The sequence below is a fragment of the Piliocolobus tephrosceles genome, chromosome 5 (assembly GCF_002776525.5).
Source record: "Piliocolobus tephrosceles isolate RC106 chromosome 5, ASM277652v3, whole genome shotgun sequence".
NCBI classification, from domain to species: Eukaryota; Metazoa; Chordata; class Mammalia; order Primates; family Cercopithecidae; genus Piliocolobus; species Piliocolobus tephrosceles.
The window spans coordinates 134,153,978-134,178,967 of NC_045438.1; the positions used below are offsets into that span (position 1 = coordinate 134,153,978).

General features: G+C 41.9%; 1 protein-coding gene and 1 pseudogene across 2 annotated transcripts in view; one reads left to right on the plus strand and one right to left on the minus strand.

Annotated features, from left to right (window-relative positions):
- ILRUN (inflammation and lipid regulator with UBA-like and NBR1-like domains) overlaps positions 1-24,990 on the plus strand; it is a 114,314-nt gene that overhangs the window by 67,591 nt on the left and 21,733 nt on the right. The gene's annotated exons all lie outside the window — the stretch shown is intronic.
- LOC116418803 lies at positions 15,423-15,977 on the minus strand (annotated as a pseudogene).

Below are 24,990 nucleotides of genomic sequence, written 5' to 3' on the forward strand. Positions count from 1 at the left end.
TTTAAATGTGGTATTGTGCTATATATCCTTATGTAACCTACTTTTTTCTGCCATTCACTAATGTTTTAGAACTTCTTCCCCTTAACATTAAATACTTTCAAAAACACAGTTTTTAGTAATTCCATACCATTCCACTAGATTACTATTAACTATAAACTATTATGGATTTTTTTTAATTGAGGTAAAATCTACATAATAATCATTTTAAAGCATGCGGTTTAGTGTTACTTAGTACATTTATGGTGTTGTGTAACCATTATCTCTATTTGATTCCAATGTATTTTATCACCCCCAAAGGAAACCTCATACCTGTTAAGCGGTCGTTCCCCTTTCCTCCCTTCCTGCAGCCCCTGACAGCCACTAATGTTCTTTCTATTTCTCTGAGTAGATACTTCTTTTTGCTGGGATAGGGCAAGATATATAAATAGTAGGCAAGTAATAAAATGTATTAGGCCATGCATGGTGGCTCACTCCTGTAATCCCAGCAATTTGGGAGACCGAGGTGGATAGATCACTTGAGGTCAGGTGATTGAGACCAGCCTGGCCAACTTGGTGAAACTCTGTCTGTATCAAAAAATACAAAACTTAGCTGGGCGTGATGCTACATACCTGTAATTCCTGCTACTTGAAAGGCTGAGGCACGAGAATGGCTTGAACCCAGGAGGTGGAGGTTGTGGTGAGCCAAGATCGCGCCACTGCTCTCCAGCCTGGGTGACAGAGTGAGTCCCTGTCTCAAAAAAGAAGATGGGGGGATGGGGGACTCAGAAACACTGGTGAAGTTCATAGTCCAGGAGTGTAGGTTCACCGAAAGACTGAAACCTAATCACACCTTACCATTATGTTACTACTGGCTTCTTTACTACAGTTTCTTTTAGCCAGTACATCCTGTCTACCTTTCAGCAGGGCATACTAAAAAGCAAGAAACACAGTTTGGAGAAATTGAATAGCATCACAATCAGTTTTGGCAGGCATGTTGGAATTATTAGGCTAGGAATTTTTTAAAAAATCTGTAAATAGTGTGCTAAGTTCTTCAATGGAAAAAGTAGACAACATGCAAGAACAGATGGATAATGTAAGCAGGGAGATGGAAATTCTAAGAAAGAATCAAAATGCCAGAGATAAACATTAACAGAAATGAAAAATGACTTTGATGAGCTTGTTAGTGACTGGACACAACTGAGGAAATCTCTGAGCTTGTGGATATGTCAATAGAAATTCCAAAACTGAAAAAGAGAGAAAAGGCTGAATAGAAATAGAACACGCCAGGTACAGTGATGTGTGCCTGTAGTCCCAGTTATTTGGGAGGCTGAGGCAGGAACATTCCTTGAGCCCAGGAGTTCAAGTCCAGCCTGGGCAACATAGTGAGACCTCATTGCTTATAAAAACAAACCCAGGGCCAGGAGCTGTGGCTACGCCTGTAATCCCAGCACTTTGGGAGGCCAAGGCAGGCAGATCACAAGGTCAAGAGATCGAGACCATCCTGGCCAGCATAGTGCAACTCCATCTCTACTAAAAATACAAAAATTAGCTGGGCATGGTGGTACGCGCCTGTAGTTCCAGCTACTCGGGAGGCTGAGGCAGGAGAATCGCTTGAACCTAAGAGGCGGAGGTTGCAGTGAGCCAAGATCACGCCACTGCACTCCAGACTGGCGACAGAGTGAGACTCCATTTAAAAAACAAAACAAAACAAAAACCAGAATACAGTAACCTTCCCACCACCCTATCTACAGTTTCACTTTTCATGGTTTCAGTTACCCATAGTCAACCACAGTCTGAAAATATCAGATGGAAAATTCCAGAAATAAACAATTCTTAAGTTTCAAATTGCATTCCATTCTCAGGGGCATTCCATCTTGCCCAGGATATGAATCATCCCTTTGTCTAGCATATCCACGTTATGCACTATTCACTTGTTAGTCACTTAGTAGCCATCTTGGTTATCAGATCAACTGTTGGGATATTGCAGTGCTTGAGTCGAAGTAACTCCTGTTTTACTTAATAATGGCCCCCAAATGCAAGAATAGTGATACTAGCATATTGTTGAAATTGTTCTATGTTATTATCAGTTATTGTTAACCTCTTACTGTGCCTAATTATAAGTCAAAATTTATCATAGGTATGTAGGTATGGGAAAAACATCATATATATAAGATTTAGTACTTTCCATACTTTCAGTCATCCACTGGGAGTCTGGGAACTTATTTTCCATGGATAAGGGAGGACTGCTGTATCCACGAACTATGGGACAACTACAAAAGGCGTAACGTAACGCATAATGGGAATAACAGAAGGATAGTAGAGAAAGGAACAGAAACACTATTTGAAACAATATGGCTGAAAATTTCTCCAAATTAATGTCAGACATCAAATCACAGATCCAGGAAGCTCAGAGAACACCAAGCAGGATAATGCCCAGAAAATGACATGCCCAGAAAATGACATCTGGCATATCATACTCGGAAACTGCAGAAAATCAAAGATAAAGAAAAATCTTGAAGCCAAAGGGAAAAAATATCTTACCTATGGAGGAGTAACAGTAAGAATTATATATGATTTCTCCTCAGAAATGCAATCAAGAAGAGAGTGGAATGAAATATTTTAAATATTGAGGCTAGGCACAGTGACTTACGCCTATACTCCCAGCACTTTGGGAATCTGAGGCAGAAGGATAACTTGAGCCCAGGAGTTCAAGACCAGCATGGCCAACATAGGATAATTAAGAAATATTACGAGCAACTCTGTGCCCACAAACTTGATAACCTAGATGTAATGGAGTAATTCCTTGAAATACGCAATTTGCCAAAGCTTGCTCAAGAAAACATAGACAACTTGAATAGGCTTTTTTGTCTGTTAAAGAAACTGGATCAGTAATTAAACTTCTGCAACAGAAAGCACCAGGGCCAAATGAGTTTTCTGGTGAATTCTACCAAACAGTTAATGAAGAATTATACTAATTCTCTTTTTATGTATTTTTTGAAACAGAGTCTTGCTCTGTCACCCAGGCTGGTATGCAGTGATCTCAGGTCACTGCAACCTCCGTCTCCCAGGCACAAATGATCCTCTCACCTTAGCCTCCCAAGTAGCTGGGACTACAGGCTTGTGTCACCACACCTGGCTAGTTTTCTTTTGGTAGAGATGGTATTCCGCCATGTTGTCCAGGCTGGTCTTGAACTCCTGGGTCAAGCAATCTTCCTGGGATTACAGGTGTGAGCCACCACACCCAGCCTATACTAATTCTCTGCAATTTCATTCAGAAGATAGAAGCAAATGGAATACTTCCTAACTCCTTCTGTGAGACCAACATTACCCTAATAACCAAACCAGACAAAAATTACAGGAAATTTCTCATGAACCTAGAGGCACATATCCTCAACAACATATTAGCAGATTGAATTTCAGAAATGTGTAAAAAGGCCAGGCACAGTGGCTCACGCCTGTAATCTCAACACTTTAGGGGGCTGAGGCGGGCTGATCACCTGAGATCAGGAGTTCCAGACCAGCCTGGCCAACATGGTGAAACCTCGTCTCTAGTAAAAATTCAAAAGTTAGCTGAGCATAGTGCTGTGCGCCTATAGTCCCAGCTACTCGGGAGGCTGAGGTAGGAGAATCGTTTGAACCCGACAGGTAGAGGTTGCAGTGAGTCGAGATTGTGTCACAGCACTCCAACCTGAGTGACAGAAACAATATTTGGAGTGAGATTCCATCTCAAAAAAAAAAAAAGCGTAAAAAGAATTACATGCAGGCCTGGGCGAGGTGGCTCACACCTGTAATCCCAGCACTTCGGGAGACTGAGGCTGGTGGGTCACTTGAGGTCAGGAGTTCAAGACCAGCCTGGCTGACATGGCGAAACCCTGTCTCTACTAAAGATACAAAAATTAGCTGGGTGTGGTGGTGCATGTCTGTAATCCTAGCTACTCAGTAGGCTGAGTCAGGAGAATAGCTTGAATCAGGGAGGTGGAGGTTGGGGTGAGCTGAGATCGCACCATTGCACTCCATCCTGAGCAACAAGAGCAAAACTCTGTCTCAAAAAAAAAAAAGAAAAGAAAAAAAACAGTTAAACAGTGGGCCAAAGACCTGAACAGACATCTCACCAAAGATGCACAGATGGCATGGCATATAAAAACTTAGGAGAAGATATTCACCATTATATGTTTTCAGGACAATACAAGTTAAAACAACTATGAGATATCACTATACACCTATTAAGATGGCCATAATCCCAAACGCCAACAATACCAAATGCTGGCAGGAATATGAAGCAACAGGAATTCTCATTCACTGCTGGTGGGAATGCAAAATGGTACAGCCACATTCTCTTACCCTCCCGTCAGCAGCTGTGCTCTTTGGTATTTACCCAGAGATGTTGAAAACTTATATTCACACAAAAATCTGCACACAGATGTTTATAGCAGCTTTATCTATAATTGCCAAAACTTGGATGTAATGAAGAAGACCTTTAGTTGGTGAGTGGACACATAAACTGTGGTACACCTGGACAATGGAGTATTACTCAGCGCTAAAAAGAAATGAGCCATTAAGGCACATGGAAGAACCTTAAATGCATATTACCAAGTGAAAGAAGCTGATCTGAAAAGGCTACATACTGTCGGATTCCAACTCTATGACATTTTGGAAAAGATAAAACTACGGAGACAGTAAAAGGATCAGTGGTTGTCAGAACTGGGGGCAGGGAGAGATGAATAGGCAGAATACAGATTTTTAGGGCAGTGAAAAGTATTCTGAATACCACTTTTTTTTTTTTTTTTTTTTGAGATGGAGTCTTGCTCTGTCGCCCAGTCTGGAGTGCAGTGGCATGATCTTGGCTCACTGCAACCTCTGCCTCCCGAGTTCAAGCAGTTCCCCTTTCTCAGTCTCCCGAGTAGCTGGGATTACAAGTGTGCGCCACCGCACGGCTTATTTTTATATTTTCAGTAGAGATGTGGTTTCACCATTTTGGTAAGGATGGTCTGGAACTCCTGACCTTGTGATCTTCCCACCTCGGCCTCCTAAAGTGCTAGGATTACAGGCGTGAGCCACCACACCCCACCTGATATATCAATATAATGGGGGATACATGTCATTGTACATTTGTCCAGACCCATAGAATGTACAACATAGAGTGAGCCCTAACATAAACTATTGATTTTGGTGATAATGGCATGTCAGTGTTGGCTCATTGATTGTAACAAATAGTACCACTGTGGTGCATTGTGTTAATAGGCAGGTTGTGCATATGTGGGGGAAATATCTGTACCTTCCTTTTGGTTTTGCTGTGAACCTAAAACTGCTGTAAAAAAAAAAATAAAATACGATCGGGCAAAGTGGCTCATGCCTGTAAATCCAGCACTTTGAGAGCCTGAGGCAGGAGGATCGCTTGAGGCCCGGGAGTTGGAGACCAGCTTGGGCAATATATTGGAAGACCCCCATCTCTACAAAAAAATTTAAAAATTAGCTGAGCATGGTGACATGCACCTGTAGTCCTAGCTACTTTGCTGGCAAAGGTGGGAAGATTGCTTGAGTTCAGGAGGTCAAGACTACAGTGAGCTGTGATAGCACCATTGCACTCCAGCCTGAGCAACAAACAGAGACTCTGTCTTGGAAAAGAGAAAAATAAAGAATCTGTTAAAAAATGCCTCTCAGCCGGGTGCAGTGGCTTACACCTGTAATCGCAGCACTTCGGGAGGCCAAGGCGGGCAGATCTCGGGGTCAGGAGATCGAGACCATCCTGGCTAACACGGTGAAACTCCGTCTCTACTAAAAATACAAAAACTTAGCTGGGCGTGGTGGCGGGCGCCTGTAGTCCCAGCTACTCGGGGGGCTGAGGCAGGAGAATGGCATGAACCTGGGAGGTTGCAGTGAGCCAAGATTGTGCCACTGCACTCCAGCCTGGGCGACAGAGATTCCGTCTCCAAAAAAAAAGAAAGCCTCTCAGTAAGAAAAAATAATGAACAAAAGAAATAATAACCTTTGAAGTAGGATAGACTGGAAGGACTTTCCCAAATATGGGAAACTTTACCAGATTTAGTCTTTTAACTCAATTAGATTCATGTTTGGTGATTGGGAGAAGATACTTCATTTCTAAACTGAAAGAAGGGGGGCAAAAGTACAAACTCTGGTTAAGCATGACTAGTACACTTTTGGCATTGTGTGGGAAAGAATGGGAGATAGATTGGAGATCATAATACTCTTTGATGAAGATTAGCACCCAATGGTCATCTGTAAGAGAGTCGAGTAGCTAACCATCACGGATCAAGGTGTACAACTTCAGCATGTCTGACCAAGAGGACATGTGTATACTCTGCACATCAGATGTGGGTGAGTGGTTTGACTGCCTTTTGTAGGACTGAGGTGTCCAGATGGCCGTGAGGGAGTTCTAAGTAACCCCATGAGAGATGTTGATAGAGATGTTAATTCAGCACCTACTCAGTCTGGTGCTGAATTAATGTCCCCAAAGCTATGTGCTCACATTTGAACCAGGAAAATACCTTGGCCCATGAAGGGCATGTGGTGGAGATGAGAAAGAAGGGATGCTTGGTAAAGTTGGATAAGACCAAAGAAATGAAGAAGATAGTGGGAAGAAATAGGAAAAAAAAAGGGGGGGAAGGGAGGAGGAGGGAAAAAGGAGAAACATTTAGGAAGTTATGCTATGTTGCTATATTCAACTCCGACTTCTGTCAGTGAATTTGATGACTAAAGAGCTAGTGTAGGCCTGGCGCGGTGGCTCAAGCCTGTAATCCCAGCACTTTGGGAGGCCGAGATGGGCGGATCACGAGGTCAGGAGATCGAGACCATCCTGGCTAATACGGTGAAACCCCGTCTCTACTAAAAAATACAAAAAACTAGCCGGGCGACGAGGCGGGCACTTGTAGTCCCAGCTACTCGGGAGGCTGAGGCAGGAGAATGGCGTAAACCTGGGAGGTGGAGCTTGCAGTGAGCTGAGATCTGGCCACTGCACTCCAGCCTGGGCGGCAGAGCAAGACTCCGTCTCAAAAAAAAAAAGAGCTAGTGTAGTTCTCCTTGGAGAGAATGTTGAGGGGGAGAGGTTACTATTTTATTTGTTCTGCTTGTTCTTGCAGTGGTCCAGCTAGGTTTGTGATATTGGTGGGGAGCAGTTTCCTTGAAGCCAGAAACAAAGACCATCCTCTTTCAGGAGGAGAGGGAAGAGAGAGCAGAGTTAACACAATGTATTATCTAAGATCTCTAGGAAGCAAAAGCTTTCACTAAGAGTAACTAGTTACCATCAGTAATGATGTCTTATACTTTTTGTTCATAATTGTATCCAAGATAGGGTTTGAGTTTCTTTTAAAAGACCAATGAGGCTTATATCTTACTTTGTTTTTAGTTGTTCAAAACTAACAAATTAGCTCTGTAGAAGTTAAACCTCACCTTGGAAGATGTACCAGAGGAATGGGTGGTGGTTGTTTTTAAATGTTGGAATTTAAAGTTGAATTTGGTGGATTACACCTGTAATCCCAGCACTTTGGGAGGCCCAGGCAGGTGGATCACCTGAGGTCAGGAGTTCGAGATCAGCCTGGTAAACATGGTGAAATCCCATCTTTACGAAACAAACAAACAAACAAAAATACAAAATTAGCCAGGTGTGGTGGCGCATGCCTGCAATCCCAGCTACTTGGGAGGCTAAGGCAGGAGAATAGCTTGAATCTGGGAGGTGGAGGTTGTCGTGAGCCGAGATCATGCCATTGCTCTCTAGCCTGGGCAATAAGAGTGAAACTTCATCAAAAAAAAGTGTGAATTAGGTAATTAGTTGGTAGTCTAGAATTTGACTTTCTGGTTATTTAATTAATAAATACTTGGAAGTATTTCTTGAGTATCTTATTCTACATTTTACCCTTTGATGAAAATCTCACGGGTATCAAGATGCACCAAGTATGTCCCAATTATACTGATTGGTAAATTCACCAGAACTGGTGAAGGAGGCTGGGCACGGTGGCTCATACCTGTAATCCCAGCACTTTGGGAGGCCAAGGTGGGCTGATCACTTGAGGTCAGGAGTTCAAGACCAACCTGACCAACATGGTGAAACCCCGTCTCTACCAAAAATACAAAAATTAGCTGGGCGTGGTGACAGACACCTGTACTCCCAGCTACTTGGGAGGCTGAGGCACGAGAATCGCTTGAACCGAGGAGGCAGAGGTTGCAGTGAGCCGAGATCGTGATACTGCACTCCAGCCTGGGCAACAGAGTGACACTCAAAAAAGCAAAAACAAAAAGAAGTGTTGGAGCAGTAAGAATACCAGCCATTTGTATTCCTATTTGCATACAAAATGGACAATATTTAAATGTTAAGCCTTTTTATCCAGTGTTATATTTAAGTGCTTCTCAACATTAATGCCAAAATGATTTTATGCCAGCTGTGTAGATTTGCCTCTTAATGTACTGTAGCTGTCATTTTGATTTCCTGCATATCCTTAAACACAATTGTACTTTGAAATTTAAATTAGTAATTAAAGTTCTTAAGTGTAGTTTCATGCTTTATTACTTTTTTTTGTGGTAGTGCTATTACCCACTCAAATTACGCTTTTTTCATAGGCTATAGGAGTTTAAATTATTAGGATAATATTTCCATCTTTTCTGCCAGTAAGTATTTTCTCCATGAGTATTAATTATTTTCTGATTAGTGGAACTCTCAAAACTGACCAGGGGTGGGGTGGGAGTGTTGCAAGGTGTCATCAGTAAGCATTAGACCAGGAGTAAAGAACATCTGACTTCTAATTCTAATTCTGCCACATAGTAAATTACTGATTGGCCTTCAACAAATAACAGAATCACTAGGCCTCTGATGTTTTTGTTTTTGTTTTGATTAATTGTGGTAAAATAACACGTACAATTTATTGTAACCATTTGTAAGTGTACAGTTCACTGGCAATAAGTATATTCACAAGCATCACCACTATTCACCTCTAGAACTACTTTCATCTGCAAATGAAAGTAGTTAATAATTCCCATTAATAATTCTCCATTTCCCTTCACCCCAGCCATTGGAAACCGCCATTCTACTGTCTCTTGATTTTGACTACCTTACATACCTCACATAAGTGGAATTATATAGTATCTGTCCATTTGGGACTAGTTTATTTCACTTAACATTATCAAGGTTCATCCATATTATAGCATGTATCAGAATTTCCTTCCTTTTAAAGGCTGAATAGTATTTTGGTGCATGTATATACTACATTTTGTTCATTGATCTTTTTTTGTTTTTTTTTTTTTTGAGACGGAGTTTTGCTCTGTCGCCCAGACTGAAGTGCAGTGGTCGGATATCAGCTCACTGCACGCTCTGCCTTCCGAGTTGACACCATTCTCCTGCCTCAGTCTCCTGAGTAGCTGGGACTACAGGCACCTGCCATTTCGCCCAACTAGCTTTTTGTATTTTTTAGTAGAGACAGGGTTTCACCGTGTTAGCCAGGATGGTCTCGATCTCCTGACCTCGTGATCTGCCCATCTCGGCCTCCCAAAGTGCTGGGATTACAGGCTTGAGCCACCGCGCCCGGCCTGTTCATTGATCTTTTACTGGACATTTGGGTTACTTCCACCTTTTGGCTATTGTGAATAATGCTACTGTGAATGAACATGGGTGTACAAATACCTCTTTGAGACTCAGTTTTCAGATCGTTAGGTTATATACCTAGAAGTAGAGTTGCTGGATCATTTGTCAATTCTATGTTCAATTTTTTTGTGGAATCGTATTGTTTTCCATAGCAGCTACACCATTTACATTCCCCACAGCACACAAGGTTTCTAATTTCTCCACGTCCTCACCAACATTTGGCATTTTCTGATGTCTCTAGGAAGCAAAAGCTTTCACCAAGGGCAACTAAGCATTTTTTTTTTTTAATAGTAGCCATCATAATAGGTGTGAGGTGGTATCTCATTGTGGTTTGATTTGCATTTCCCCAGAGATTAGTAATGTTAAGTATCTTTTTAAGTGCTGATTGGCCATTTGTATTTTTATAGAAATGTGTATGCAAGTCCTTTGCCCATTTTGAAATCTGGTTGTGTTTTCTGTTGTTGAGTTGTAGGAGTTCTTTATATATTTGAGATACTAACCCCTTATGACATATATGATCTGTACATATTTTCTCTCATTCCATGGGTAGCCTTTTCACTCTGTTGATTGTGTCATTTGATGCAGTTTTTGATTCTGATGTCCAATTTATTAGCTTTTGGTGTCATATCCAAGAAACCATTGCCAAATCCAATGTGATGAAGCTTTTCCCCTATGCTTTTTTCTAGGAGTTTTATAATTTTAGCTCATATGTTTAGGTCTTTGATCCATTTTGAGTTAATTTTTGTATATGGCGTAAGGTAAGGGTCCAACTTCATTCTTTTGCATGTGGATATGCAGTTTTCTCAGCATCGTTTTTTGAAAAGACTGTCCTTTCACCGTTGAGTTGTTTTGGCACCCTTGTTGAAATTATTTGACCATATACACAAGATTTGTTTCTGGGCACTTTCTTCTATTCCATTGGTCTATATGTCTGTCTTTCTGCCAATACCACACTAGTTTGTTTTTGAGATGGAGTCTTGCTCTGTCACCAGGCTGGAGTGCAGTGGCACAATCTTGGCTCACTGCAACCTCTGCCCCCCTGGGTTCAAGCGATTCTCCTGCCTCAGCCTCCTGAGTACCTGGGACCACAGGGATACACCACAATGCCCGGCTAATTTTTTGTATTTTTAGTAGAGATGGGGGTTTCACCATGTTTAGCCAGGCTGGTCTCAAACTCCTGACCTCAAGTGATCTGCCCGCCTCGGCCTCCCGAAGTGCTGGGATTACAGGCATGATCCACTGTGCCAGGCCACTTTGTGATAAGTTTTGACATCAGGAATAAGTTAGTCTTCTTTTTCAAAATTATTTTGACCATTCAAAAATTTTTAGCTCTTAGTGATGCTAAGATTAAAGGATTCAGGTGGTAACAGGCTGATCCCTCCATTGCAGAGGTCTTACCCATCAATCAATATTTTGCATAGTGGTTTCATCAATTTGTGATGATTGCCTAAATCATTTCATTAGAAGTTACAAAGTAGTGATTCCTTCTACTTTTTTTTTTTTTTGAGACAGAGTCTCGCTCAGTCACCCAGGCTGGAGTGCAGTGGCGCGATCTCGGCTCACTGCAAGCTCCGCCTCCCGGGTTCACGCCATTCTCCTGCCTCAGCCTCCCAAGTAGCTGGGACTACAAGCGCTCGCCGCCACACCTGGCTAATTTTTAGTAGAGATGGGGTTTCACCGTGTTAGCCAGGATGGTCTCGATCTCCTGACCTCGTGATCCGCCCGTCTCGGCCTCCCAAAGTGCTAGGATTACAGGCTTGAGCCACCGCGCCCGGCCTCCTTCTACTTTTATTAGCTGGAATTCTTTTGAAGTGGAGGAATCCTTTTCTTCATCAACAGTGACTTATCTTGAAATTTAATTTCTACTAAAAAGACTGGTTAAATGCTTAATTCTTTACCTTTAGTTTTCAATTGTTAGAGTAAGAACGTGATGCTCTCGTTGCTTTCAATGAAGTTAATGAAGAAGAAGAATTAAAGGTTTGATTTGATTTCCCCCTTTTTGTAGGTGTCGTTATAAACTCTTAGATTCTATATATGAAACTTGTTTTAGTTCATTGCAGATAGTGGCTAAGGAATATGTATTTTTAACACATAAACCACATGATCTTGATGGAGGTGGTTGGTCTGCAGAGCAGACTCCTGTAAAGTAGTGTTATGGATTTTAAAACAGTTACTGTTTTGTTGTGTATGTCTTCCCTACCAAAGATGGTGTCCATTAAGAAGTTAGTGTCCAGTCTTATCAAAGGCAGATGTTATCAACATAATTTATCATTATTTTAAAATGTATTATTATATTTGAGACAGGGTCTCACTTTGTCATCCAGGCTGGAGTGCGGTGGCACAATCATAGCTTACTGCAGCCTCAAACTTACGGGCTCAAGCAGTCCTCCCACCTCAGCCTCCTGAGTAGTTGGGACTACAGGCATGTGCCATGATGCCCAGCTAATTTTTGAATTTTTTTTATAGAGACAGGGTGTAGCTGTGTTGCTATACTTGTGGGCTCAAGTGATCCTTCCTCCTTAGCCTCCTGAGAGGCTGGAGACAACAGGCATCAACCACTGTGCTCTACAATAATTTATATTTAAATTAGCAATATTAAATGTTAACATATCTTAGGAGGTCTTGTCTGCCTTCAGTTTACTGTCATTGTTGTAGTTCTCCAGGTTAAATTAGACACACCTGATCCTCAGACATTATCCTTAACAGTGACTCTAACTTCCAACAGGGCAACACAGTAAACAGTTCTTTAATGCTACTTATGGTGCTAAGTACTTTCGCATTAACAATTTGCTCCTTATTGAGTACCTGCCTTGTGCCAGTCACCATCCTAGGGAATTTACTTATCTCCATTTTTACAGTGTCCCACCTTGACCTAATTTTATTTTTTGAATATGTGAAACATTTTATGATTCCTAAGTCAAAACTTATTTACATAATACATTTAGATGGATATAATATATGTCCATCCCTGCCCCCTTCAGCTAGTCCCATCCTCCTGCTATAGGGTACTCATTTTTATTCATTGTTTTTTTCTTTTAGCAAGCACTATCAAATGTATATAAATTTGCCCCTTTTCTAATAGAAACTTATAACTACAGATATTGATCTTCATCTTAATTTTTTTTTTTTTTTTTTTTTTAAACAGAGTCTTGCTTTGTCACCCAGGCTGGAGTGCAGTGGTGCGATCTTGGCTCACTGCAACCTCTGCCTCCTAGGTTCAAACGATTCTCTTGCCTCAGCCTCCCAAGTAGCTTGGACTACAGGCCCGCACCACCATACTTGGCTAATTCTTGTATTTTCAGTAGAGACGGGGTTTTACCGTGTTGGCCAAGCTGATCTTGAACTCCTGACCTCAGGTGATCCACCCACCTCGGCCTCCCAAAGTATTACAGGTATGAGCCACTGTGCCTGGCCACTTTTTTCCACTTAATATGTATATCCTAGAGAGCACTCTTAAAAAGTAATAGAGGCCAGATGTGGTGACTCATGCCTGTCTTCCCAGCACTTTGTAATGCTGAGGCAGAAGAATCACTTCAGCCCAGGAGTTGAAGACCAGCCTGGGCAACAAAGGGAGATCCCATTTCTACAAAAAGTAAAAAATTAGTCAAGCAGGGTGGCAAGTGGCCTATATGTAGTCCCAGCTACTCAAGAGGTTGAGGTGGAAGGATCACTTGAGCCTGGGAAGTCAAGGCTGCAGTGAGCCATGATTATGCCACTGCGCTCCATCCAGCCTGAGTGACACAGTGAGACTCTCTGTCTCAAAAAAAAGTTAATGGAAATCCTCATTTCTTCTGTGATATAGAAGAAATGAAAGTCCTTCTGTGTCTATATTCTGTGTACCTACTGATGGACATTTGAGTTGTTTTAAATTTCTTGCTGTTAACGAATAATGCAGTATTCTTAATTTTCCTCTAATAGCTTCTTCCTCATCTCTCTGCCCTCATAGCAAAAGTTCTTTGCAAATGTACCAGTAATAATTGTCTCCACCTCCTGATCTCTTACTCTCACAAATTCTGTGTAGCTCTCTATCCCCATTACTCCACTGAAACTGACTGCTCTTTTCAAGCTCTCCAGTGACCTTTGTGTTGCTACATCCAATGGTTTGTCCTTAGTGATCTACTGACTTGACTTACTAGCAGCACTGGACCCAGCTGGTGACTCTGTCCTCTTGAAACACTTGTCACTAGGCTTCTAGAACACCATAGACTCCTGGTTTTCCTTTATTGTCAGGGTCGTTCCTTCTCTATCTTTTCTGATGCCCTTATTATTGAATGAATACATTTCTTCTCCTTCCTTATGGTATCAGCTGATGGCTGAGCTGGGTGGGCCCATTTCAGGGGAGAGCAGTCATGCAGGAGGGAAGACTGTAAGGAAAGGGGGGATGGGGTCTCTGCATCTATGAGCTGGGATGAGGAGGAGGAGGAGGAGGAGGAGGAGGAGAGGAAGGCATGTGGGTTCAGAGATCACCAGGAACAAGCCTGTAGTCTTGACAAAATCGGATTAATGAAATGATGCAGTGAGTGAAGGCACTTCAGAGGAACTGTGGAATGCCGTAGAACAGGAAGGAGGAGGGAAGCATCTTTTGTAGGGCTTGGGTTCTAGCTAAAGGATTCTGAGGAAGCTTTAAGGGATGCTTGGTGGGACAGGGTCAGTTCTGGATTGGTTGCTGTTTCTGAGACAGGATTAGGTAAAACAGGAATAATTAGGGTTTAGGTGTTGACATGAAGCAAGGGCAGTTTAGCAACTGGGTATCCTCAGTAGTAGATGGCTGTAGCAAACCAGGTCTGGAAGCATTATTGCTACTAAGGCAGTAGCCACACAGAGGGTCATTAGGACATTTTACTGCTGCTGCATGACCTTGGGAGAAATAATATTCCCTCTTAACTTTGTACTTGTCTTTATCTGTGTCTGTCCTCCCAGTCCAATTATGGGAGAGTTGCTTTTTCCTTTTTCATTCTGAACAGATTTTCATTTTTCAGCCCCAGCCTGGTTTTTACTCTTAATTCCATGGCACTGATTTCTTGGATTTGGGAAGCAGGGATCCTTGTTTCCTAAGATTTGAGGGAAATAAATAAGTGATTAAATGATTGCTGTACACTTCCCTCCCCGTGTTTAAAGGAAAATCTCATATTTTTGAAATAGGGCATAATGTGGAAAAATTGTGAAATAGGGATAGTTTCTTTGTTGTTTCCCCTTCAGTTCTCCTTTCAGTGCCTTTCTTAGGCTTCTTTTCTCTCCTGTGTGAACTTGTACCCATTGGTTGATCGGATTTGTTGCTCTGATGATTAGATTTAAGGTAGCTTAAATAGGTTTTTTGAGGGGCATTTGCATTTTAAAAGGAAATTCCTGGGTATAATACTAAATACCAAGGAACAAGTTTCTAATGCACATTTGAGGCAAGAGGTGGTAGAGAGTGAGAATGGGTAGGGATGCGAAGTTTCCAGAGGTTGTCCTTCAGCAGTACTCTGCTGCTGGTGGGGTCTAAGCCTCAGAAATCAGAAGTCACTGAGAAGGTGATGAACTGGAGCCTGTCTCTACCCTTTTCCCCTTTAGGTGCTGAGGTGTAGGTGGCATGTTGATAGATGTGGTGAAAGAATCTGAGTGCCCACACGTGTGGGGCAGCGTGGCTAATGTGCTGAGTAAGTTATGTGGCAGTGCAGACTAGAAGTTGAGACTAGAGATCAGCACCAGGACAACTGGAAGTTCCTTCTTTTCACAATGGTATGCACACACTGCTACCTTAGCAGTTCTAAGAGACACACAGAAAGATGTCAAGACCTGCTCATGATACTTTTTTTTTTTTCCAATTTGAGAGCATGTACTGTTTATTAGAAAAATAATCATGGTAGACGCCTTAGTTCATTCTTCTGATAAGCCTGTTGATCTGGTCTACCCTGTTTCTACTATCTCCACCTTCTACAAAATGGGTAGTTTTTTCTTCATTCCACTTCATGCAGAAGATAATTTGAAGGGCCACAGAAAGTTATTTGCTTCTTTGAAGCATTTTCCAACAGTATAAATCTCATGATCAAGTCCTCCATGCAGGTGTTGCCATATTTACCAAGAGGTCCAGCAATCGAGGTGTTGTCTGTCAGAGCAATTCACTTCTTACTGATTTTGCCATAATCATGCTTGTAGGTTAGTTCATTTACTGACTTCAGATTTCGGTACTCCTATGCAGTATATGGTTCTGCAATCCTCAGCATGTTAATTGAAGCCTGTTGAACTTCACAAAGGTTCCATTAAAGATTTGATGAAGGCAAAGAGGCTGCAACACGTTTCAGACCTTTGGGTTCACACCATTGATACCTCTGATCCTGATGATAAACGCCAATTTGGGTTCTGCAGATACATAGAAGTTGCTAGCTTTTCTTGCCATCCTCGCCATTTGAATTTCAGTGCTGTGCATCTGCCTGTATTCCTTGTGATAGTGCTTTGGTTCTTCATAGATAAGCTTCCTCCTTGCCTTTCAAAGCATCTTTTGGGCAAACTTCTTTCTCAAGCAATTGATCTTCAGCTCTGCAAAATTCCTTCGCTTTTTCTTAAGGGTTTCTGGCACAGCAGGAACCTTCTTCTCTTTGACACCCTCCATGGTTCAAGCCTGAAAAGAGCATAATACTGACTTTTGCACTGCCTACTGTTGGGACATGTTTCAGTCCACTTTCAAGCCTTTCTCACTGAAGCTGGACAGTACATAGCCAGCTTTTCTGTAGAGATGAAATATGGGCCTGCAACTTATAGCTCAGCAGTGGACTGTAGCCAGACCCCTTTTGTTTCTTAATCCTCAGGGAAAATGTGAGGTTCCTGTTCTGCTTTGAAGATCGGTTGATCTTCCTAAAGGATTTGAACCCACAACCTCCAAATCTGGAAGTGGCCTCCACCATAATCTTCATGTTGACCTTCACCAGGCTTTGCCTTCTGACACCAGGGCATTCATGTCTCACAACTCCCAGGCACAAGGAGTGGTGGTTGCTTTAAAGATCAGAAGCATCCAGGAGTTTAGTCTTAGCTATACCTTTAACTACTGGGAGGTGTCCATGTGCATTAGATTTTTGAAAGTGGTGCTTTCCCAAGTCCCCTGACCTTTCCCCTTGGGAAGCCCAGAACTAAGTGGAGGCCTGTTGATGAAGCAGTGTATTGTTTGGTTTAAGTGGTTTCTCTTTACAACTGCTGGTCAGAAGCAGGCTCTGGGATTAGTCAAGCAGCCTCAGCCCAACATCCACATCAAGATGATGGTGGTTCAATTGTACGGTCATTGATGTAACCCTAGTTTGAAGACTGTTAACTGACCTGTAATGTTTTACTGGGAAAGGGAGCGTTTCCCTGCAGATAGGACTGGCTTCTGTCTTCAGCTGATAAAACAGTGTTTTTGAGGCTTCTGAAGGACTTGGGTGCATCATGGTTCCCTGGTTTTGCCCTACTACAACCTTGTTCTGCCCCTTGCTAGATATCAAAGCACTCTTTTGCTAGTCAGTTTTCTCCATAGAGAGTGGTCTTCATCTCTTTTGCAGTTTTTGGTTTTGTTTATGTTTGAGATGAAGTCTGTCTCTGTGTTCCAGGCTGGAGTGCAGTGGCATGATCTCGGCTCACTGCAACCTCCCCCTCCCAGGTTCATGCGATTCTCCTGCCTCAGCCTCCCCAGTAGCTGGGATTACAGGTGTGTGCCACCACGCCTGGCTAATTTTTGTATTTTTAGTAGAGACAGGGTTTCACCATGTTGGCCGTACTGGTCTCGAACTCCTGACCTCAGATGATCCACCCACCTCAACCTCCCAAAGTCCTGGGACTACAGGTGTGAGCCACCATACCTGCCCTCTATTGCAGTTTTACCTGTTAATTTCTGAAATATGATTTTCTAATACTGTACCAATTTTTTTAGTGGACTTTATATTTTGTAATCATTAGGTTTACAGAGAAGTTGCAAATACATTCTTATATACCCAGTTTTTCCTATTGTTATCACCTTATATTATCATAGTACACTCGTTAAAGGCATCAACATTGGTATATTACTATTAATTAAACTCCAGACTTTATTTGGATTTCACCAATTTTTTCACTAATGACCTCTTTCTATTCCAGAATCCAATCTAGGCTACCATATTACACTTAGTTGTCATGTGTCCCCATCTCCTCTAGTCTGTGACAATTTCTCAGTCTTTCAGTGTTTTTCATGACCCTTGACTGTCTTAAGGAATACTGGCGAGTATCCTGTAGAATGACATGTAATCTGAGCTTGTCTGATGTTTTCCTCATGATTAGACTGATGTTATGGGTTTCAGGAAGAATACCACAGAGGTAAAGTACCCTATCAAGGATACTTGATATTCATCTAATATCATTGGTGATGCTAACCTTAATGGCTTGGTTAAGTAGTATGTTTGCCAGGTTTTTCTATTGTAGAGTTACTGTTTTTCCTTTTCCCTATTAAATTTTTTGGAAGCAAATTGTAAGGCTAGCCCACTCTCAAGGAGGGAATGGGAGATGTATGAGATGTATGGAATTAAGCTCTACCTCTTGGAAACAGGGAGTATCTACATATATTGTTTGGAATTTCTCTGTGAGGAAGTTTGTCTCTTCTCTCCCACTTATGTGTATAACACATGTATCTTTTTTTTTTTGGAATGGAGTCTCGCTCTGTCGCCCAGGCTGGAGTGCAGTGGCGTGACCTCTGTGCACTGCAAGCTCTGCCTCCTGGGGTTCCTGCCATTCTCCTGCCTCAGCCTCCCAAGTAGCTGGGACTACAGGCACCCGCCACCACGCCCGGCTAATTTTTTGTATATTTAGTAGAGATGGGGTTTCACCGTGTTAGCCAGGATGGTCTCGATCTCCTGACCTGGCGATCCACCCACCTTGGCCTCCCACAGTGCTGGGATTATAGTCATGAGCCACCACACCCAGCCAGGATTCATGTATATTTATTTTATACTTTGGATTGTGACTTAAAACTATGTTATTTATTATGTTGCTCAAATTGTTCCAGCTTTGGCCAGTGGGAGTTCTTTCTGGTTGGTTTTTATGTCGCTATGACATGCCCTTATCCTTTTGTTCTTTGACCACTTTCTTTCTGGTACTATAGGATGTTCCAGATTCATCTTGTATTTTCCATGCCCTAGCCGTAGAATCAGCCATTTATCCAAGGAGCTCTTGTGCTTTTTATTGGAGAATCCTATATAGAAACCAAAATCTGGGCAGTAGGTGTGTTCATTGCTACTGGGGTGTCGTAACTTCTAGTCCTTCTTGGCAAACAGAGCTAGATAATACATGTATGCACACCGACTTTTGTATATAGACATATCTACAACTGATTCTGTATTTCTTCATCTATCATAACCAGGAACTTATATTGACATCTCTGACTTTAATTCAGTACCACAGCATTCATTTTTTAATGCCTGCCTTTCTTGCTTATCTATAGTATCTTCAAAAGTGAGAAACCTTGTTCCCACTATCTAACATCCTTTTACTTCTTTGTTCAGCCCCAGTACACATGGACAGCAGTTTCAGAATTATATCCCATCAGAAACAAATTTACCATTTGGGAATGTTGCACTGATTTTTACAATTTTATTTTACTGGAGAAATTATGGATGTGTGTATATGCTGATTATGATGTGATTTGACCGTGATGCTAGCTTTTATATGTATGCAGACATTTTTTATCTGACCATAGTCTATAATGTCTTTGTATGTCAGTATCAGTCATTAAGATTACGGTTGTGGGCTCCAAGTTAAACATTTTCCTTTTATTCTCTTACATTTATTTTTAAAATTTGATTGGTTTTGGTTTTGTTGTTGTTGTTCTTTTTTTTTTTTTTTTTTTTTTTTTGAGACAGAGTCTCACTCTGTCATCCAGGCCAGAGTGCAGTGACATGATCTCAGCTCACTGCAACCTTCACTTCCTAGGTTCAAGTGATTCTCATGCCTCAGCATGCTGGGTAGCTGAGACTACAGGTGCACACCAGCACGTGTGGCAAATTTTTTTATTTTTAGTAGGGATGGGGTTTTACCATGTTGCCCAGGCTGGTCTGGAACTCCTGACCTTGAGTGATCCACCTGCCTTGGCCTCCCAAAGTGCTGGCATTACAGGCATGAGCCATTGTGCCTGGCCTCTTTTACACTTATAGTCCAAGATTTAAAAATAGGAAAGCTATGTTCTCTCTTTATTTATGATGTATTTCTGAAAAAGGAAGTTTATACTATAATAATGAGGTTTTGTCATCTGTAAAAAGGACAAGTTGAATGAGATAACATTTATAGTACTTTCTAGCTCTAATGTTCTGTCTCTGGTGCTTTTTATTTTGATTGTTATCATTTTTTGAGACAGGGTCTTACTCTGTTGCCCAGGCTGAAGTACAGTGGTACAACCTCGACCTCCCAAACTTAGGATATCTTCCCACCTCAGCCTCCCAAGTAGCTGGGTCTACAGGCATGTGCCACCATGCCTGGCTAATTTTTGGATTTTTTGTGGAAACAGTGTTTGACCATGTTGCCTAGGCTGGTGTTGCCATAGGCTGGTCTCAAACTGCTGAGCACAAGCGATCTGCTCACCTTGGCTTCCCAAAGTGCTGGGATTACAGATGTGAGCTGCTGTGCCTGGCCTCAGGTGCTTTAAAAGAAAATCTCCTTCAGGCCAGACATTTTAAAATCAGGGTCTCCGTTTGCTTTCTAAGTCCTCATTGTGTTCTCATGGCACATGATTCTACCTCCTTGGCTACTTCTTTGGGACATTTATGTGGTCCATTCTTCCTTTTGGTGCCAAAGATCATATGTCTGTGGGTAAAGATACTGTGGCTTGGGAAATGGGACTGACTTAACCATAGCTTTAGTTCCCTGGGTACTTGGGTTCCCACATTCCTGTTAGGTGTGTGTTTTTAAAGCTGTACTAAAAGCTGGGTGTTCTCAGTCTGCTTTAACTTGAATTATGACCTTGAGCCCATCACTTTTACCTCTAGACTTCACATTTTTAAAATCTAGAAAATGAAGCAGTTTCACTGGATGATCTCTTATACTTGTGGTTTTATTATAACAGATGGTAAAATATCTGGCTAGCAGCCAGTTCTTACCTCAGTAATCAAGGCATTCTGGTAAGAATTGGGAATGGTCATTGTCTGTGAAACAAGCTTATTAGGCCATCCTTATCTTTTCTTTACTTTGTCATTTGTTTGATTAAAAATAATACAGTAGGCAGGGGGTGAACACATTCTGGAATGTAAGGTCTGGAAGTGGTACAGGATGACTGAGATTGTACCATGTAGAAAGTGTATTTTGCTGTTCATGATGACCCATTGCAGCAGTAACTTAGGAGGGTCAGAACTGATATTGTTGGTATTTATAAATCAGTGGCTTCTCAAATGACTTTCCTTTTATAGCAGCTATGTAGAATCTATGTACAGAGCTGAGCAATAGCCAATGCAAAGAGAGGGGGAGGTGGCTTAAGTATGATAAGTTCTGGTGAGTCATACTAAAGACATTTTTAGCCAGTGCAGTGGCTTATACCTACAATCCCATTACTTGGAGAGGCTGAACCAGGAGGATCGCTTGAGCCCAGGAGTTTAACAACCTGGGCAACATAGTGAGACCTCATCTCTACTAAAAATTTAATTAAAAAAAAAAGACATCAAAAAGAGAGAGAGAGAGACAGAGAGAGAGAAAGAAAGAGAAAGAGAAAAAGAGAGAGAGAGAGAGAAGGGAGGGAGGGAGGGAGGGGAAAGGAGAGGAGAGGAGAGGGGGAGAGGGAAAGAAGTCTCACTATGTTGTCCAGAATGGTCTTAAACTCCTGGGGTCAAGTGATCCTCCTGCCTCAACCACCCAGAGTGCTGGAATTACAGGTCCTAGCCACTGCACCCAGCCTAATGACGCTTTAGTTCTAAAGAAGGAAAAGGGGTGGTGGTAGGTCATTAATCTTATTTATGGATAATAGCTTTCTCATAAGCATTTAGTTTCCTGAGCTAAGAGAATGAAGCATATGACCTGTAGCTGAGTAGCTATGTGCCAAATCTATCGTGTACTTACAAAAGAATTTATTTTTAAAACAGATGGGTGGTAGATGAGAAGTAGGAGTAAAACTACAGGTTGAGTGAGTATCCCTTATCTGAAATGCTTGAGACCAGAATTGTTTCAGATTTTAGATTTTTTTTTTTGATTTTTGAATATTTGTGTTATATCAGTTCATCATCCCTAATCCAAAAATCCAAAATCTGAAATGATTCAATGAGCTTTTCTTTTGAGTGTCAGATTGGTGGTCACAAAGTTTTGGATTTTCGAATTAGGAATACTCAGCCTGTATTGTAAGACAGGGCATATCTGTTTGGGAAAAGCAAATAGTAGAGTGAAGGAATGCTATCTTTTGTTGGAAAGCTAGGATAGGAGAGCATGGAATGATTCATCCTCAGACTGGCTGCGATTGGATTGACCCACTTCATTGGATTGATATGAGACTGAGCTTTGAACACAGGTCCTCTGACGCACTGTTCCTAGCACTGTCCCAGATTTTCAAGGGAAGTGGCACACTGCATGTGCAGTGTTGTCAAGAGGTTTAACTTTTATGATGCTAGTTTACATGAGGATTTATATGTTCTTTAATGATATGTGTATGTGGAATGAATGGCACATTCCTGTGAGTCATGCTGGTGGCTTTAATTTCCTCTTCTCAGAGGAGAAAGAAGTTGCTAATTCCAGGAGTGAACAGCAGATGTCACTGCATCTCCACTTACTAGGGCCTGACTCAGATGTTTGGATACAGCCAGTTCTTAATATAGCTCCCAAACCTCTAAGTTTTTATGGTTGTGTGATACTCTGAGATTCCTTTTTTCTTTTTTTTTTTTGAGACAAGCTCTCACTCTGTCATCCAGGCTGGAGTGCAGGGGCACGATCTTGGCTCACTACAACCTCCGCCTCCCAGGTTCAAGCGATTCTCCCATGTCAGCCTCCCAAGTAGCCGGGACTACAGGCATGCACCACCACACCCAGCTAATTTTTGTATTTTTAGTAGAGACAGGGTTTTGCCATGTTGGCCAGGCTGGTCTCGAACTCCTGACCTCAACTGATCCACCCACCTCGGCCTCCCAAAGTGTTGGCATTACAGGCATGAGCCACCATGCCCAGCCAGGCTGCCTTCTTTTGATATACAGCCCAAAGTAAAAATTTAGAATGAACACAGCCTAAGAGAGTTTTCCTTAGTTTCCTTCACTACTTGTTTTCAGTGTTTATTCTAGGATTATATTATCTCTATTTCTAGGTAGCTAACTGGTGGAATATATTTGCCTTTTTCTATCAACCTTTCAACAGTTATTTAGGAGCCTAGACAATTTTTTGTATTTGTTTTGAGTAGGGTTCACACAGTTAAAAGCTTCTTGGCCTTTCTGTATTTTGCTTTTTGAAAACCTTCCAGCAGGAATGTGCGTGTCTCTGTTCTCTGGAGTGAGGTGCTGAACATCAAAGGAAACCGCTACTTTCTTATTTTATTTGAACCCTTAGTTTTGGCACTTGAGCAAATCAAGAACTGAACTATGACCAAATGTCCTATGGTGCATTTATTTAAAAATACATGTATGGTTTAATTTTGGATAGGTGATAGGGTTTCCCTCTATAGTCATGGACTGCATAATGATGTTTTGGTCAATGTGGTAGTCCCATAAAATTATAATGGAACTGAAAAATTCCCATTACCTAGTGATGCTGTAACTTCCATAACATTGTAGTTTATTTTTTAATGAATTTGGTGTAGCCTAATTGCACAGTGTTTTTTTTTGTTTGTTTGTTTGTTTGTTTGTTTTTGTTTGTTTTTTTTTTGAGACGGAGTCTCGCTCTGCCGCCCAGGCTGGAGTGCAATGGCCGGATCTCAGCTCACTGCAAGCTCCGCCTCCTAGGTTTAGGCCATTCTCCTGCCTCAGCCTCCCGAGTAGCTGGGACTACAGGCGCCCGCCAAATCGCCCAGCTAGTTTTTTGTATTTTTTAGTAGAGACGGGGTTTCACCATGTTAGCCAGGATGGTCTCGATCTCCTGACCTCGTGATCCACCCGTCTCGGCCTCCCAAAGTGCTGGGATTACAGGCTTGAGCCACTGCGCCCGGCCTGCACAGTGTTTATGAAGTCTACATTAGTGTTCAGTAATGTCCGCATTCACTCGCTGACTCACCCAGATCAACTTCCAGGCTTGAAAGCTCCATTCATAGTAAATTCCCTAGACAGGTATATCATTTTTTATCTTTCATATCATATATTTTATTATTCTATGTTTAGATTTTTTTTGTTATTTATTTATTTATTTATTTTGAGATGGAGTCTCGCTCTGTCACCTAGGCTAGAGTGCAGCGGCGCAATCTCGGCTCCACCTCCCCGGCTCAAGCAGTTCTCCTGCCTCAGCCTCCTGAGTAGCTGGGATTATAGGCACCTGCCACCACGCCCAGCTAATTTTTAAATTTTTAGTAGAGACGGAGTTTCACTATGTTGGCCAGGCTGGTCTCGAACTCCTGACCTCAAGTGATCTGCCTGCTTCCACCTCCCAAAGTGTTGAGATTACAGGCGTGAGCTGCCACCCCCGTCCGTAATTTTTTTTTTTTTTTTAAGACAGAGTCTTTCTGTGTTGCCTGGGCTGGAGTGCGTTGGTGCAATCACAGATCACTGCAGCCTGTACCTCCTGGGCTCAAGCAATCCTCCCACCTGTGTCCCCCAAGTAGCTGGGACTATAGGCGAGCACCACCACAGTCAGCTAATTTTTAAATTTTTGGTAGAGACAGGGTCTCCCTGTGTCACCCAGGCCAGTCTCAAACTTCTGGTCTGAAGTGATCCTCCTGCCTAGACCTCCCAGAGTGCCCGGGATTATAGGCATGAAAAATTGCGCCTGGCCTTAGATAGGTTTAGATACACACATACTTACTATTGTACTACAGTTGACTACAGTATTCAATACAGTAATGGTATAGTAACATGCTGTAGAGATTTGTAGCCTAGGAGCAATAGGCTATACCATCTAGCCTAGGTGTGTAGTAGGCTCTACCATCTAGGTTTGTACACTCTGTGATGTTCACACAGTGATGAAATTACCTGATGATACATTTCTCAGAACATACCTTCTTCATTAAGCAATGCATGACTGTATGACAGAAAAGCAAAGCAGGTGTTAAATTGGGTATTTTAGAAATACACCAAATTCTTGGTGGTTTTTGGTCAAATAGCCAGGGTGATAGTATCTTCCATTTTGTCTAGATAAGTGCTGGTCCTGGCGTGATTATTAATAGGTCCCTCGTTCACTCTCATTTGTCCTAGTTTGGACAACCTATGGTCATTCTAAATTGCTCCCAAAGGGAAGAGCGTTGGTAAAGTTGTAATTCTTGTAAGCATTTTAAAACTCCAGAACTATGCCAGTCCTGAATTTTCTGAGTTAAATACATGTAAAATAAAGTGAAAAACCACAAAGAG